At 40.4% G+C, this 13,360-nt stretch overlaps 1 long non-coding RNA gene across 1 annotated transcript; it reads right to left on the reverse strand.

Moving 5' to 3' along the window:
* Positions 1-5,552: 5,552 nt before the first annotated feature.
* On the reverse strand, positions 5,553-5,877 carry LOC112845033 (uncharacterized). Its single transcript, XR_003217811.1, has 2 exons — positions 5,818-5,877; positions 5,553-5,661 (listed from the first exon to the last, which is right to left on the reverse strand). It is a non-coding gene; the product is annotated as an uncharacterized LOC112845033 (long non-coding RNA).
* Positions 5,878-13,360: the final 7,483 nt, after the last annotated feature.

Genomic DNA, 13,360 nt, shown 5'->3' on the forward strand with positions numbered 1-13,360 from the left:
CAAAATCGAAAGTTTTTTCGATTCCATTCAAGTTCCATCTATTAATATAGAATACAAACTATTGTTAGAACAACCAATAACATTAAGGGAGATAAATCAGGCCATTCAAAGTATGCAGTGCTCAAAAAGCCCTGGTCCAGACCGGTATAGTATTGAATTCTATAAGACCTTTAGCGAACAGATTTCACCCGTTCTTTTGGAGGTATATAATGAAGCTTTATCTAAAGGATGCTTACCCTTAACCATGTATGATAGCACTATCTCTCTTATTCACAAACCGGGTAAGGATCCTTTGGAACCTGGTTCGTACAGACCAATAAGCCTATTGAAGGTAGATAATAAAATATTGGCAAAAATTTTGGCCATGCGATTAGAGATAGTTCTCCCAACTGTTGTGTCGGAGGACCAAACGGGTTTTGTAAAAAATAGACAGTTATTTTTTAATATTAGAAGGCTATTCAATATTATATATACACAGAATACTTATGATCAATCTGAATCTGAAATACTACTCTCACTAGATGCAGAGAAGGCCTTTGACAGGGTTGAGTGGGATTTCCTCTTCTCGACCCTATCAAAGTATGGCATAGGCCCTAATTATATCTCTTTTGTTAAACTGCTTTACACAAAACCTCAAGCCTCGGTTAATACAAATAATATAATTTCTAGCCCTTTTCTCCTTCACCGTTCTACAAGACAAGGGTGCCCTTTGTCCCCATTGCTATTTGCACTCGTTATAGAACCTCTCGCCATTCAATTACGCTCAATAAAGGATTATAAAGGAATAAGGAGATTTGGTGTAGAACATAAGGTGTCTCTCTATGCAGATGATTTGTTGTTATATATTGCTGACCCTACTAAATCATTGCCAAAAATTATGACAGTTTTAACTGAATTTGGGAAAATTTCTGGATACAAAATCAACTTAACAAAAAGTATATTGTTTCCTATTAGTTCTTTAGAAAAATTAGATAGTGCCACATTGACCTCGTTTCCTTTTACAATCTCAAACACCTTCAAATATCTTGGAATAACTGTAACCCGTGAATTCTCTGGCCTGTTCAAACATAATTTTATTAATTTATACCATCAAACTGAACAGAACTTGGAAAGACTGTCTAAACTGCCCATCTCACTTGCTGGCCGAATAAATATCATTAGGATGAGTACTTTACCCAAATTTTTATTTTTGTTTCAATGTATTCCAATATTGATAACAAAAACTTTTTTTAAGAAAATAGATCAGTTAATTTCTCAGTTTATCTGGAACAAGAAGACACCCAGAATAAAAAAGGTTTTTCTTCAAAGACCTAAGATTACAGGAGGGATGGGGTTGCCTTGCTTTCAGTTCTATTATTGGGCCTGCAATATACGTTGTATGTCATTCTGGGATGGGGAAAATAGACCTGATTGGGAACAGATGGAAAGTATGACTTTTTTCCCTAATACTCTTAAATCGTTGGTTCATTCAAACTCAGATATGAGTAAACATAAATATAAAAACTCGGTAGTATCTAACTCACTAAAAATTTGGTCTCAAATTAGAAGGCACTTCCATTGGCATCAATGTTCAATCTCTACACCATTAATTCATAATCAAGCATATACATTGCTCTCAGGATCAACATTCCAGCTATGGACTTCCAAAGGGATACACACAATCAAGGATTTGTTTATTGATAACCTTTTTCCTTCGTTTCAACAACTCCAGAAAAAATTTCCCATAGAAAACAGAGATTTTTTCAAGTATTTACAAATACGTCATTTTATTAAAGAAACGTTTCCATCTTTTCCCAATGAACCACAAAAATCAGTCTCAGATGATCTGTTCCTAATGAACCCACTAAAGAAAGGAGCTATTTCTAAGATCTATAACCAACTTTTGCAAATAGACAGTACAACTACATTGGACCACTTGAGAAACGCTTGGAATGAAGAACTGGGTATTAACATCACTGAAGAACAATGGACTAAGGCACAAGAATTGGTTCACTCCACTTCTGTTTGCTGCAGGCACGGATTATTACAATTTAAGGTCCTACATAGGCTCCATCTGTCTAAATTGAAGGTTTCAAGGATGTTTCCAGGAGCAGACTCAAGATGTGATCGATGCGGCCAGAATTCTGCCTCATTGTCACATATGTTTTGGACATGTCCTAATATTGCTATATACTCGTGTAAAATATTTAAAACGTTGTCTGATATTTTTTAAAAACAGCTCCCCCCAGACCCAGTAATGGCACTTTTTGGTGTAGCTACAGTCAAATACTTAAATAATAAACAAGTTTGTGTTTTGAGTTTTATAACATTGCTAGCAAGACGCCTTATACTTCTAAACTGGAAAAATAAAGCCCCCCCAACTCACTCTGCTTTATTAAGAGATACAATGTATCATTTACAGTTGGAGAAAATTAAATTTTCATTGAGAGATAACGTTAAACAGTTTTACCAAATTTGGCAACCCTTTATAGACTACTTTATTAAGTAAATCTGGGAGGGATGGCCTCCTCCCATATCGGCTTTAAGATTATATACATTGGTTTGAGCAGGTGTATTATTCTTTTCAGGGGGGGAGGGGGGTTGTTGTTGTTTTTGTTTGTTTTTTTGTTTTTTGTTTGTTTTTTTGTTTTTTTGTTGTTTTTTTCCCCTCTTCTATCCCCTCCTTTGTATATACTTATTTAGGCATCTAAATGTATGTGTGCAGACATGTATGTATATGTGTGTGTATATATGTATATATATGTATATATGTATATATATATATATATATGATTGTTTATATAATGGTAATTATATTTTAGGTAAAAAAGGAGGGGGAGAGGAAGGAGGGGGAAGGGAAGGGGAAGGAGAGGGAGGGAGGGAGGGAAGGGAAAAAAAAAAGCATGTATTTAGTGCATGTGTTTTTCTAAAACATATGGGTTGTACAGCACTTGTTTCCTGAACCTGAACAGCCAGGTTGTGTTTTTTATTTTTTTATTTTTGCAGGGTATTTGTTTCTAGGATATAAAGCTTTGTTTAACAATGGAAACAGTAATTTCCATTCCATATTTTTGTGATAAAATGAATACTGTTGGATGAAACTATGCCTTTAATGTAAATCCCTGCCTGGTATATCTGAAATGTACAGAATGGCAATGTAAATAAATATATATAGTGGCAAAAAAAAATAAAAAAAAATGTTTGATCTCACCTGAGAGTTTCCAGTTTACAGTGTGGATTCTTCAGTCCTTCGGACAGAAACTTCACACCTGAATCTTGGAGGTCATTGTTACTCAGGTCTAGCTCTCTCAGATTAGAGGACTGAGAGCTGAGACCTGAGGACAGAGCTTCACAACTTCTCTCTGACAGGTTACAGAGACTCAGTCTGAAAAATAACAGCAAAACAACAAAAAATTATTTTTGATCAAGTATAATGAGATTATATAACATTTAGCAATATTCCATTCTTTTTTTGTCAGAAAAGTAACGAGCAACATATGGAGACAATCAGAGAGACAAGAGAGAAGTGAAGAGAGAACAGAGCAGTAAAAGAACACTGGATAATTCAATGTGCTTTTGGTATCAACAAAATGTGTCAAATTTCTTTATTTTGTAATCGTTTCAGAAGAGTTCATGATTAAAACTTAGATAACAACTGAAGGCCAGGTCTGGATGGAACTTTGATGACAGTTACACCCAGAAGAATTTCAGAAATGCCAACATGTATTCAGTATTGCACAAAGTGAGTACTGATTATCACTTAATAGTTGTATAGACTTTTCAGACACCAGCACTCGTTACTGTGGTTTTGGAGGTTACCTTGTTAGTTTTTTTAGTTGGTCGCACCTGCTTTTTATCAACAAGCATATAAGTACAAATGTACTCACAGAGCTTTGTTGGAGGCTTTGACCACTGGCAGCATTCTCAGAAGAGCCTCCTCTGAAGCAGAGTATTTCTGCAGGTCAAACACATCCAGATCTTTTTCTGATGACAGTAAGATGAAGGTCAGAGCTGAGCACTGAGCAGGAGACAGTCTACCTCTGGAGAGACTTCCTGAAGTCCTGTATTGTTGGATCTCCTCCAATAGAGATCGATCATTCAGTTCATTCAGACAGTGGAGCAGATTGATGCTTTTCTCTGCAGACAGATTCTCACTGAGCTTCTTCTTGATGTACTGGACTGTTTCCTGATTGGTCTGTGAGCTTCTTCCTGTCTGTGTCAGCAGACCTCGTAGGAGACTCTGACTGGTCTGCAGTGAAAGACCCAGGAGGAAGCGGAGGAACAAGTCCAGGTGTCCATTTGGACTCTGTAAGGCCTTGTTCACAGCACTCTGGTGGAGAGACTCTTTCTTGCTTAAAAAGCTAAAGCGCTTGGAGGTTGTTTGTTTCTGTTCGAGCAGATTTTTTCCAGAGTTGATGAAGGTCAGATGGACATGAAGAGCAGCCAGAAACTCCTGAACACTCAGATGGATGAAGCAGAACACCTTGTCCTGGTACAGTCCTCTCTCCTCTTTAAAGATCTGTGTGAACACTCCTGAGTACACTGAGGCTGCTCTGATATCGATGCCACACTCTGTCACGTCTGATTCATAGAAGATCAGGTTTCCTTTCTGCAGCTGATCTAAAGCCAGTTTTCCCAGAGACTCAATCATCTTCCTGCTCTCTGGACTCCAGTGTGGATCTGTCTCAGCTCCTCCATCATACTTGACCTTCTTCACTTTGGCCTGAACCACCAGGAAGTGGATGTACATCTCAGTCAGGGTCTTGGGCAGCTGTCCTCCCTCTCTGGTTTCCAGCACATCCTCCAGAACTGTAGCAGTGATCCAGCAGAAGACTGGGATGTGACACATGATGTGGAGGCTTCGTGATGTCTTGATGTGGGAGATGATCCTGCTGGCCTGATCCTCGTCTCTGAATCTCTTCCTGAAGTACTCCTCCTTCTGTGGGTCAGTGAACCCTCTGACCTCTGTCACCATGCCAACACAGTCAGGAGGGATCTGATTGGCTGCTGCAGGTCGTGTGGTTATCCAGAGGCGAGCAGAGGGAAGCAGTTTCCCCCTGATGAGGTTTATCAGCAGCACATCCACTGAGGTGGACTTTCTAGGGTCAGTCAGGATTGTAGTTTTGTGGAAGTCCAGAGGAAGTCGACACTCATCCAGACCATCAAAGATGAACACAACCTGGAAGTCTTCAAAGCTGCAGATTCCTGCTTCTTTGGTTTCAGTAAAGAAGTGATGAACAAGTTCCACCAAGCTGAACTTTTCCTCTTTCAGCACATTCAGCTCTCTGAAAGTGAATGGAAATATGAACTGGATGTCCTGGTTGGCTTTGTCTTCAGCCCAGTCCAGGCTGTATTTCTGTGTTAAGACTGTTTTCCCAATGCCAGCCACTCCCTTTGTCAGCACTGTTCTGATTGGTTCATCTCTTCCAGGAGAGGCTTTAAAGATGTCTTCTTGTCTGATGGTTGTTTCTGGTCTGTCTGGTTTCCTGGATGCTGTTTCAATCTGTCTGACCTCATGTTCATCATTGACCTCTGCAGTCCCTCCCTCTGTGATGTAGAGCTCTGTGTAGATCTGATTCAGAAGGGTTGGGTTTCCTGCTTTAGCGATGCCCTCAAACACACACTGGAACTTCTTCTTCAGTGCAGATTTAAGGTTACGATGACAAACTGCAGCTGGAAGTTCTGAAAGAGAAGAAATATGTAGAATATCTTTTGAAAGTGGAAACAAACACTTAATTCCAAAAGAATGAATCTTTAATACATGTTGCTCCTTCTCTTCAGATATCAGTAAATGTTTCATTCATCCAAAACTTTAAATCTTTACAGAAATCCTCTTACTGCTCTGCAGACGGTCAGCCAGCTCCTCCTGCTTCATCCTCCTCAGGAAGTCCACTGTGATCTTCACAAATGCCTGTCTGCTGCTGCTCCTCTGACTCTCTAAGCATTCTGGGTAATCTGGACTCAGAACCTTCTGGATCTTCTTCAGCTCGTTCTTCACGAAAGTGATGATGTTGTCCTCCAGCAGCTGGAACAGAATATTTATGAATGAGCCAATCAGACTGAAATCCTGGAGCCAAACATCAGATCCATGTTGAACACACTGACAATCCACTGGTCTACAGAGAGCAGCATGGAGATGACTGTGAACAGAATAGATGTAACAGTAGTTGTTGTACATGTACAGACCATAAATATGGAGTCCAGCTGTGTTTGATGCTGCTGGGCAGACTGACCACTGGGAACCTCTGAGCTCTGCTGGTCCACTCTGTGGAGGAACCATGAAGAATTAGATCAACACAGGATAAAGATCCAGGAGTTTCTGCTCAAATAACTTCATCTGAATCAAGTTTGTCAAACTTTAAACTCTCAGATTGTGAACATATCAGTAATTTTCAGTCTGTTTTTATGGGCGTCCTTTCAGTGGTGATGTCAGGGATGATTTTTGAAGAAGCTCATTAAACTGAACCATCAGCAGATCACTGCTCCAAAACCAGAACATGATCCGAGGTCTCTCCACCACCAGAACACCAGCTTTACTAACGTGGTAGATCAGTGTAGTACAGATCAATAACTGATCAGTCATTTGATCAAAATCACTGAGTGCTTCACCTCTGACCCTCTGATGTTTCTGTAGACATTTTGCATATTTAATGAATGTCTGACAGTTTTACATTCATTCTATGAATACAGTGGAAATGTTGTGTTATAGTCTCCATGTTTTTTCCAGCATCATAAATTCTTATGTTCAGAAAATTAGATTCTTTTTTCACAGCTGAAAAACAACAACATTTATTCTCTATTGAAATCTGCATCGTCCACTCCAAAGGTCACAATCTGAAGGTAACATCTGGTTTTGTTCCCTGTGATTAACTCTGAGCATCAGTATGGTGGGATTTATCCACTACATCCACACCACTGTGGTTCAGTGTTGTCCTGATGGAGTAACAGCAGCCAGTATGATCCAGGCTTTAGCTGCTGGGTCTCTGTGTGACCTCTCAGACTGTTTCACAGATCAGACACAAAGAGAATCAGAGCAGCTCTTTAAAGACAAACATGAACCCACTCAGGTCACACTTTCCCCACAGATGTGAGCATCACTGTCCTCAAACAGCAAATGACCAAGTCTAACATTTGGATCTTTTCTCTTTCATTGTTTTCTTTTTAATGAATCTTTGTAACAATCTGAGGATGTTTCAGGTCAGATTTATCCAGGAAACACAAACATGTAAAGGAGTCATCACAGCTCTCTGACCTCGTTGGTCCAGGTTCATCACTGAAGTCTGGATTTCCAACTTTGGACCAGTCACTCCTCACAGACGGACAGCAGGACCCTGCAGACTGTGATCTCTGACCTCTGCAGACACAAACATGATGAAAGTCATTGAAGCAGCTGTGATCAAACAGACTGCAGATTAGGGCTGCCACGATTAGTCGACTAGTCACGATTACGTCGACTATCAAAATCGCAGACGACTAATTTAATAGTCGAAGCGTCGTTTGAAGCTTTGTAAGGTCACAAAAGACGCAGGAATAAGTAGTAGGATTTAAGAGTGTAATAACGGACTGAAACAGAAGATGGCAGCACTGCATGTACAAGGATGCCAGCTGCCGTTAAAACCCGAAGAAGAAGAAACTGTGTCCCTGATTTTTTTTTTTTTAAAGAACTTTATTTAACAAACAATGAGTATACAACATGCGAACAGATGAAGTATACAAAAGAACAGAACATGAACACACAAAACCAGGGGTAAAAAGAAAAAGGTAATAATTATATAAATACACGCAAAAATTCACATATATATATTGTTTTGAGCCTTTTGGTTGGTGGAGTCTGATATTGATTGTATATACATTTCCACATCCTTAAAAAAATGACAGAAATATGGTGTTTTGTTAGTAAACTTACATTTATGGATAAAAAATTTAGCTAAAAGTATTAACAAATTAATTATAAAAAAACATTTATCATTCTTCTTGGGGAACTTAAAGAAACAGAATTAAACATTTTCCCATCGTAAAGAAAATTCCCTTAAAATATGGACAATAACAAACCTGCTAAATTCCTTCCAGAATCTCTGTGTAAAAGAACAGAACCAAAAAAGATGTGTCACAGTTTCTGGATGATCCCCACAGAAAGTACAATTAGTATTTATGTCTCTTTTAAATTTTACCATGTATTCATAGCGCGGCCCAGCTCAGTTTCCAACAATGGCGGCAGCTAGTTAGTTTTAATATCACTCTTATTATTCTTTCTGGGTCACAAAATAAAAGTTTAACATATTTTCAGGCGAGAATGTAGCTGTGTAAAGCGCAAATATCTGCTCGGTTTATCAAGTCACCACATATTTTCAAAAGCACTCCGACGTTTTCGGAGACGTCTGTTACCCACCAGCTCGATAGCTAGCCGGGGTTCAAGGCTCACTAGAGCCACTGAGAACACCGGACTCCCGGCAAATCGTTTTCAAACCCACCACCGTCTTTCGCTACTCAGGTTAAACATGATATACAGTGTTGGGTAAGTTACTTTAAATTAGTAACTTAGTTACATTACTAGTTACTTCTCTAAAAAAGTAACTCAGTTACTTCAAGTTACTCGTTACTTTCAAAGTAACTAGTTACTAGGGAAAGTAACTTTGGTTTTACTCAGAATTCTCTTGTTAATGTGTTGCTTCCGTAACTGGATACCCAGCAAGAGTACCAGTCTTCTATCTTGCTTACTTGCCACAAGTGCACTGTGCCACCTACCAATAGAAAGGAAAAAATAATGTGCACATTTCCACGAGAGAAATCCCACGCCTGGACCGTCTTTGACCGCCGCCATGATTCTAGCCTGCTTTTTACATCCAACACAAAAACTGCAGTCGTGGTGCTTTTGATTGTACTCAGAACTTGGAAATTCTGCCTTCTGAATAGGAAGATGTAGGTAACACCAGACTGCAGATGAGCTGCATCCAGGGCTGGACTGGGACAAAAAAATCGTCCCGGGCATTTTGACTAGAGACCGGCCCACCATTATAGGAAAAATCATAAAGCCTTTGAATGAAAACAAACACTGTTGTGACAGTGATGTACACTGTTCTGATGGTATATATGTATCAATCTATCAGTTGTTTGTTGTAAGACTCAGATAATTATTTTTTTTAAAAGCGAGACATTTTAAATGAGAATAATAAAGAAAAGTATTTCTTTGTGCCCCCCTTTCCCTGTTAATGCCCTACATGGACCCCTGGCAACACTTTGCTAGACCCGCCCCTGCACAGTTACCAGCTGTCAGCTACTTAGAAAAGGATCCTGGTGTTATTTGTCTCTCAGAAACAGTTCATAACTTCCCTTCAACTCATCCATGTCACCTAAAAGGTAAACCTGTTTCTCCATCACCTGTTCAGCTCTGATGATTCAGTAAGGACATCTCCTGGTTTCATCTGCATGTTTCCCTCTCACCAGATAACCAAACCGATATCATGACCAGCAGCTTTACAGCTGTGGCTCCAGCAAACATCAGCTGATACTAGAAATTAATATTAAATAAATTCTAACAACAGCTGATCAAGCTTAAACGTGCTGCTGTTGTTTAACGCGACATCCGCTGGTTTCCTCTTTCTGGCGCAAAGTGGGCGATAAATAAACAAGAGAGAAAAGCCGATCAGCTGATCATTGATCAGTTTCATGATTGAAGTAGAAACAGGAGAGAATGAGAGAAGAAGAGGCAGCTGTGCAGCTTCAGCTTTGTGTCTTTTTCATTGTAGCTGAAGTCCGGGACAAACTGTGTTCCTTTTCACCTCAGTACGAAACGCGTCATATTTTCTCTGAATACCAGACGATTCTGTTTTTTACGGGACGGTTGGCAACTCTAATAATTAACCGTATGAACAAAATAAAGTTCAACATCAGTAACATAGCACCCACCCAGCTGTATAGAAACTCCGTCATGCTAGCTAGCACGCAGTACGAAAATGTCAGCATACCGAAAATAAACTCCACCTAAACTTGGTTTATATCTGACTCCGATAGACTGCAGGTCATAACTTCTTACCTGAAGTTCAGTTCACCTGACACGCGGACCGGCGGCCGCTTCGGGTCTCTCCTCTTGCCTCCCTTTTCCTTCATCCACCTGCTGGCCTCCACCACTTGCTAATGTTACTGAATCTGTGGAAGCTCCGCGATATCCACCACACGAAGTAACGAGTAACGAGCCTATCTAAATCCCAGTAACGAGTAACGCGTTCCTGGTTTTGGCATAATAACTAGTTACCGTGCTCGTTACCACAATAATAACGTAGTTACTGTAACGCGTTACTTAATAACGCGTTAGTCCCAACACTGATGATATATGAGTGACTTAGATTCGTTGGCTTTTTTTTACTATTTCATCTGTTCCTGAGTAATTCGGTTTGGCTGAGATTAAAATTATTGTTTTTACACAGCTGAATAAACGTCAAGCAGACAGCTGATTATCAGAAGTGTGAGATGCTCGAGAATATACTCCAGTGTCCTGTTATATTTTAGATGGCAAGGAGCAGACGGCTGAGTTTATTAAACTCCACTGAAACAATCTGCAAATTTTATTAAAATTTAATAAACTATCATCTTGTCTTTATTTTTAGTTAGCACATACCTTAAACGCTTAAAGCTGTAAGTTAATGATAGTTATATAAGAGCAGATGCATGCTGGTGCAATAAGCTGTACGTTTTACGTCCAATGGATGCATGATCTGATTAGTTGACTATCAAAATAATCGTTTGTGGCAGCCCTACTGCAGATAATGCAGCTGTTTCCAGTAACATCCTCTTAGATTAGAGTTCAGCTTTTTACAGGAAAACTGGACAAAACTGATTTTTGTAACAAATTCATTTTCATTTCCTCTCAGCTCACAAACACAGTCAGAAAATCAACCAGAATCAACACTGATTATAATGTCAGTGCAGAATTATTTCTGTTACTCAGTGAGTTCAGCTCTCTGACCTCGTTAGTCCAGGTTCACCACTGAACTGTGGAGGTAGATCTTTGGACCGGTCACTCCTCACAGACAGACAGCTGGACCCTGCAGACTCTGCTCTGTCCTCCTCTTCCTCCATCATCATCTTCAGTCAGTCTGAGAGGTAAACCACAAACACTCAGTGAGTTCACATTAACAGGAGTAACTGAAACCTAGAAACCAGGTCAATATGTCTGTAGGTTCTCAGTCATCCAGGTCATGTGATCTGAGGAGCTTGGAGAGAAAAAAAGAGACTTCTTTAAGTGAAGACGTTTCATCTGAGAAGCTTCTTCAGTTCTAAAAGGAAACGGTGGAGAGTCCCAGATATTTAAACCTGAGAGGGAAAGAAAGAATGTCGCTGACCCACCCATCTGGAACACAAACATCTGGAGCAGCATGTCGATGCTGTTGGTTGAGATCCTGAAGACTAAAGTCCAGGCAGCTCCAGCAATGATCCACTGATGTGTTTTTATTCCATGTATGAATGTTGTTATTGACAGAGATGAAGTTTGTGTGTCAGTGATGCAGTGACTGTTGTTGTTACCTGTACGGGCTGGTTAGACTCTATGAAACAGATCATACAGATCTCTGCATGTTAGAAGAGACTATTAAAGGATGAATGAGACAAAGGCGGGGAGGCGTCCTTTACAGCTAAACAGCAGAGGGAGAGAACAGCCAGCACCTCTACATTTATCACATTATACAGCACATGTATGATGCTGACAGGGATGATGAGAATTTAGTGATTCTGATTCCATCATTGATATTACTTATTGATTCTCAGTAGCTCTGCTCTGACAGTCACCACCATCACTGAGCAGCATATCAAAGACATTTGTGCACATTGACTGCATGTTGTGGGTCAAATGTTTGTGCATGTTGGAGGCATTTCCTCTTTGTTGTGATCAGTGTTGGTCAATACTCAAAAAACTCTTCATTACACATATTACACAAAACACTTTAATTAAAAATAATGGAGTACATTACTTCATTCCTCCTCATAATATTACTTTGATGTTACTGTGTAAAATGAGCTGAAACACTGTCTCATAATGACTGTAATCTAAAGCTGAGGCTACAGCCCCACACACCAACACAGATCCTGATGAGGTCACGTGATGTTTCTCTGTTTATGAACACAAATCAAAGATGAAACAGCACAAAGACACTTCAAAGTGATTCTACTGTAGAAACATGAACAGGTAGAAACCTGCAGCCTGACTGCTCATCACTGTGTTACCTGTTCAAGTTCAGCAGCAGCAGCTCACTTTATCACGGTGCTGGTCTGGGGTCAGTGTTTACTCAGCTTTAACGTCACTCTGGGTTCTTGGCTAGCTTAGCTTTAGCTTAGCGTTTGCGCTCTGTCGTGTGTAAATATTAATCACAGTGACAGTAAAGGAGGTAGAGGGCTGTGACGTCATCACGTACGCTGCGTCCTCTGTGCTCTGAGTGAACTCACAAAGTACAAACTACAAGTACACAAACACGAACGTAGCTCAGAGTGGCGGACATACTCGGCCTCGTTAGTCCAGCTGTGAGTCCGTTACCGTGAAGTATGGAGCGGCAGATTTGTGCTGAACTAAGCTGCACACAGCTGATGTTAGCCAGGAAAACATTACACACTTTAATGGAGAGACCGGAAATATAAACACACACAGTTTGTTGTGTGAAGAAATCAAACATGAGCTGAACAAACAGTAAAGTTCCTAAAGACAAACTGTTAAAGGAGGAAACAAAGCAAACTTACAGTTTCTTCACACCAACAACAAGCTCCACTCCACACCTGGACACTAAACACGGACACACAGGTGAGCTGCTTCCTGGAAGGAGGCGGGACTCCACCTGAAGCTCAGCACAGGTGGGAGGGGCTCAGCTGTGTGTGTTGATGTGTTAACTTTAAAAATCTGCCGTCTGACTGCTCAGACTGAGTCAGAGTAAAGTTCACATGCTGACGTGTGGAGACATGAAACCTTGTTGTAGCTGCAGGTGTGAACACACTGATCCCAGATCAGCTCTGCTGTATTTGTAACATGAACATTTCTGCTGCAAAGCTTCAAATGTTCAGCATGTTTCTCTGTTTCCAGTCTATAGATCCAGTCACACTTTCTACCTTCACCTGTGCAGTAAAGACTGAGAGCAGAGCTGAAACCAGCCGTCCAATCAGGGAGCAGCATCAAATGGTAAATGGCCTGTATTTATATAGCGCTTTTACTAGTTCCTAAGGACCCCGAAGCGCTTTACATATTCAGTCTTTCACCCATTCACACACACATTCACATACTGGTGATTGTAGCCACAGCCACCCTGGGGCGCACTGACAGAGGCGAGGCTGCCGGACACTGGCGCCACCGGGTACTCTGACCACCACCAGTAGGCAACGGGTGAAGTGTCTTGCCCAAGGACAC

Source organism: Oreochromis niloticus, unplaced genomic scaffold, assembly GCF_001858045.2.
Source record: "Oreochromis niloticus isolate F11D_XX unplaced genomic scaffold, O_niloticus_UMD_NMBU tig00002504_pilon, whole genome shotgun sequence".
NCBI classification, from domain to species: domain Eukaryota; kingdom Metazoa; phylum Chordata; class Actinopteri; order Cichliformes; family Cichlidae; genus Oreochromis; species Oreochromis niloticus.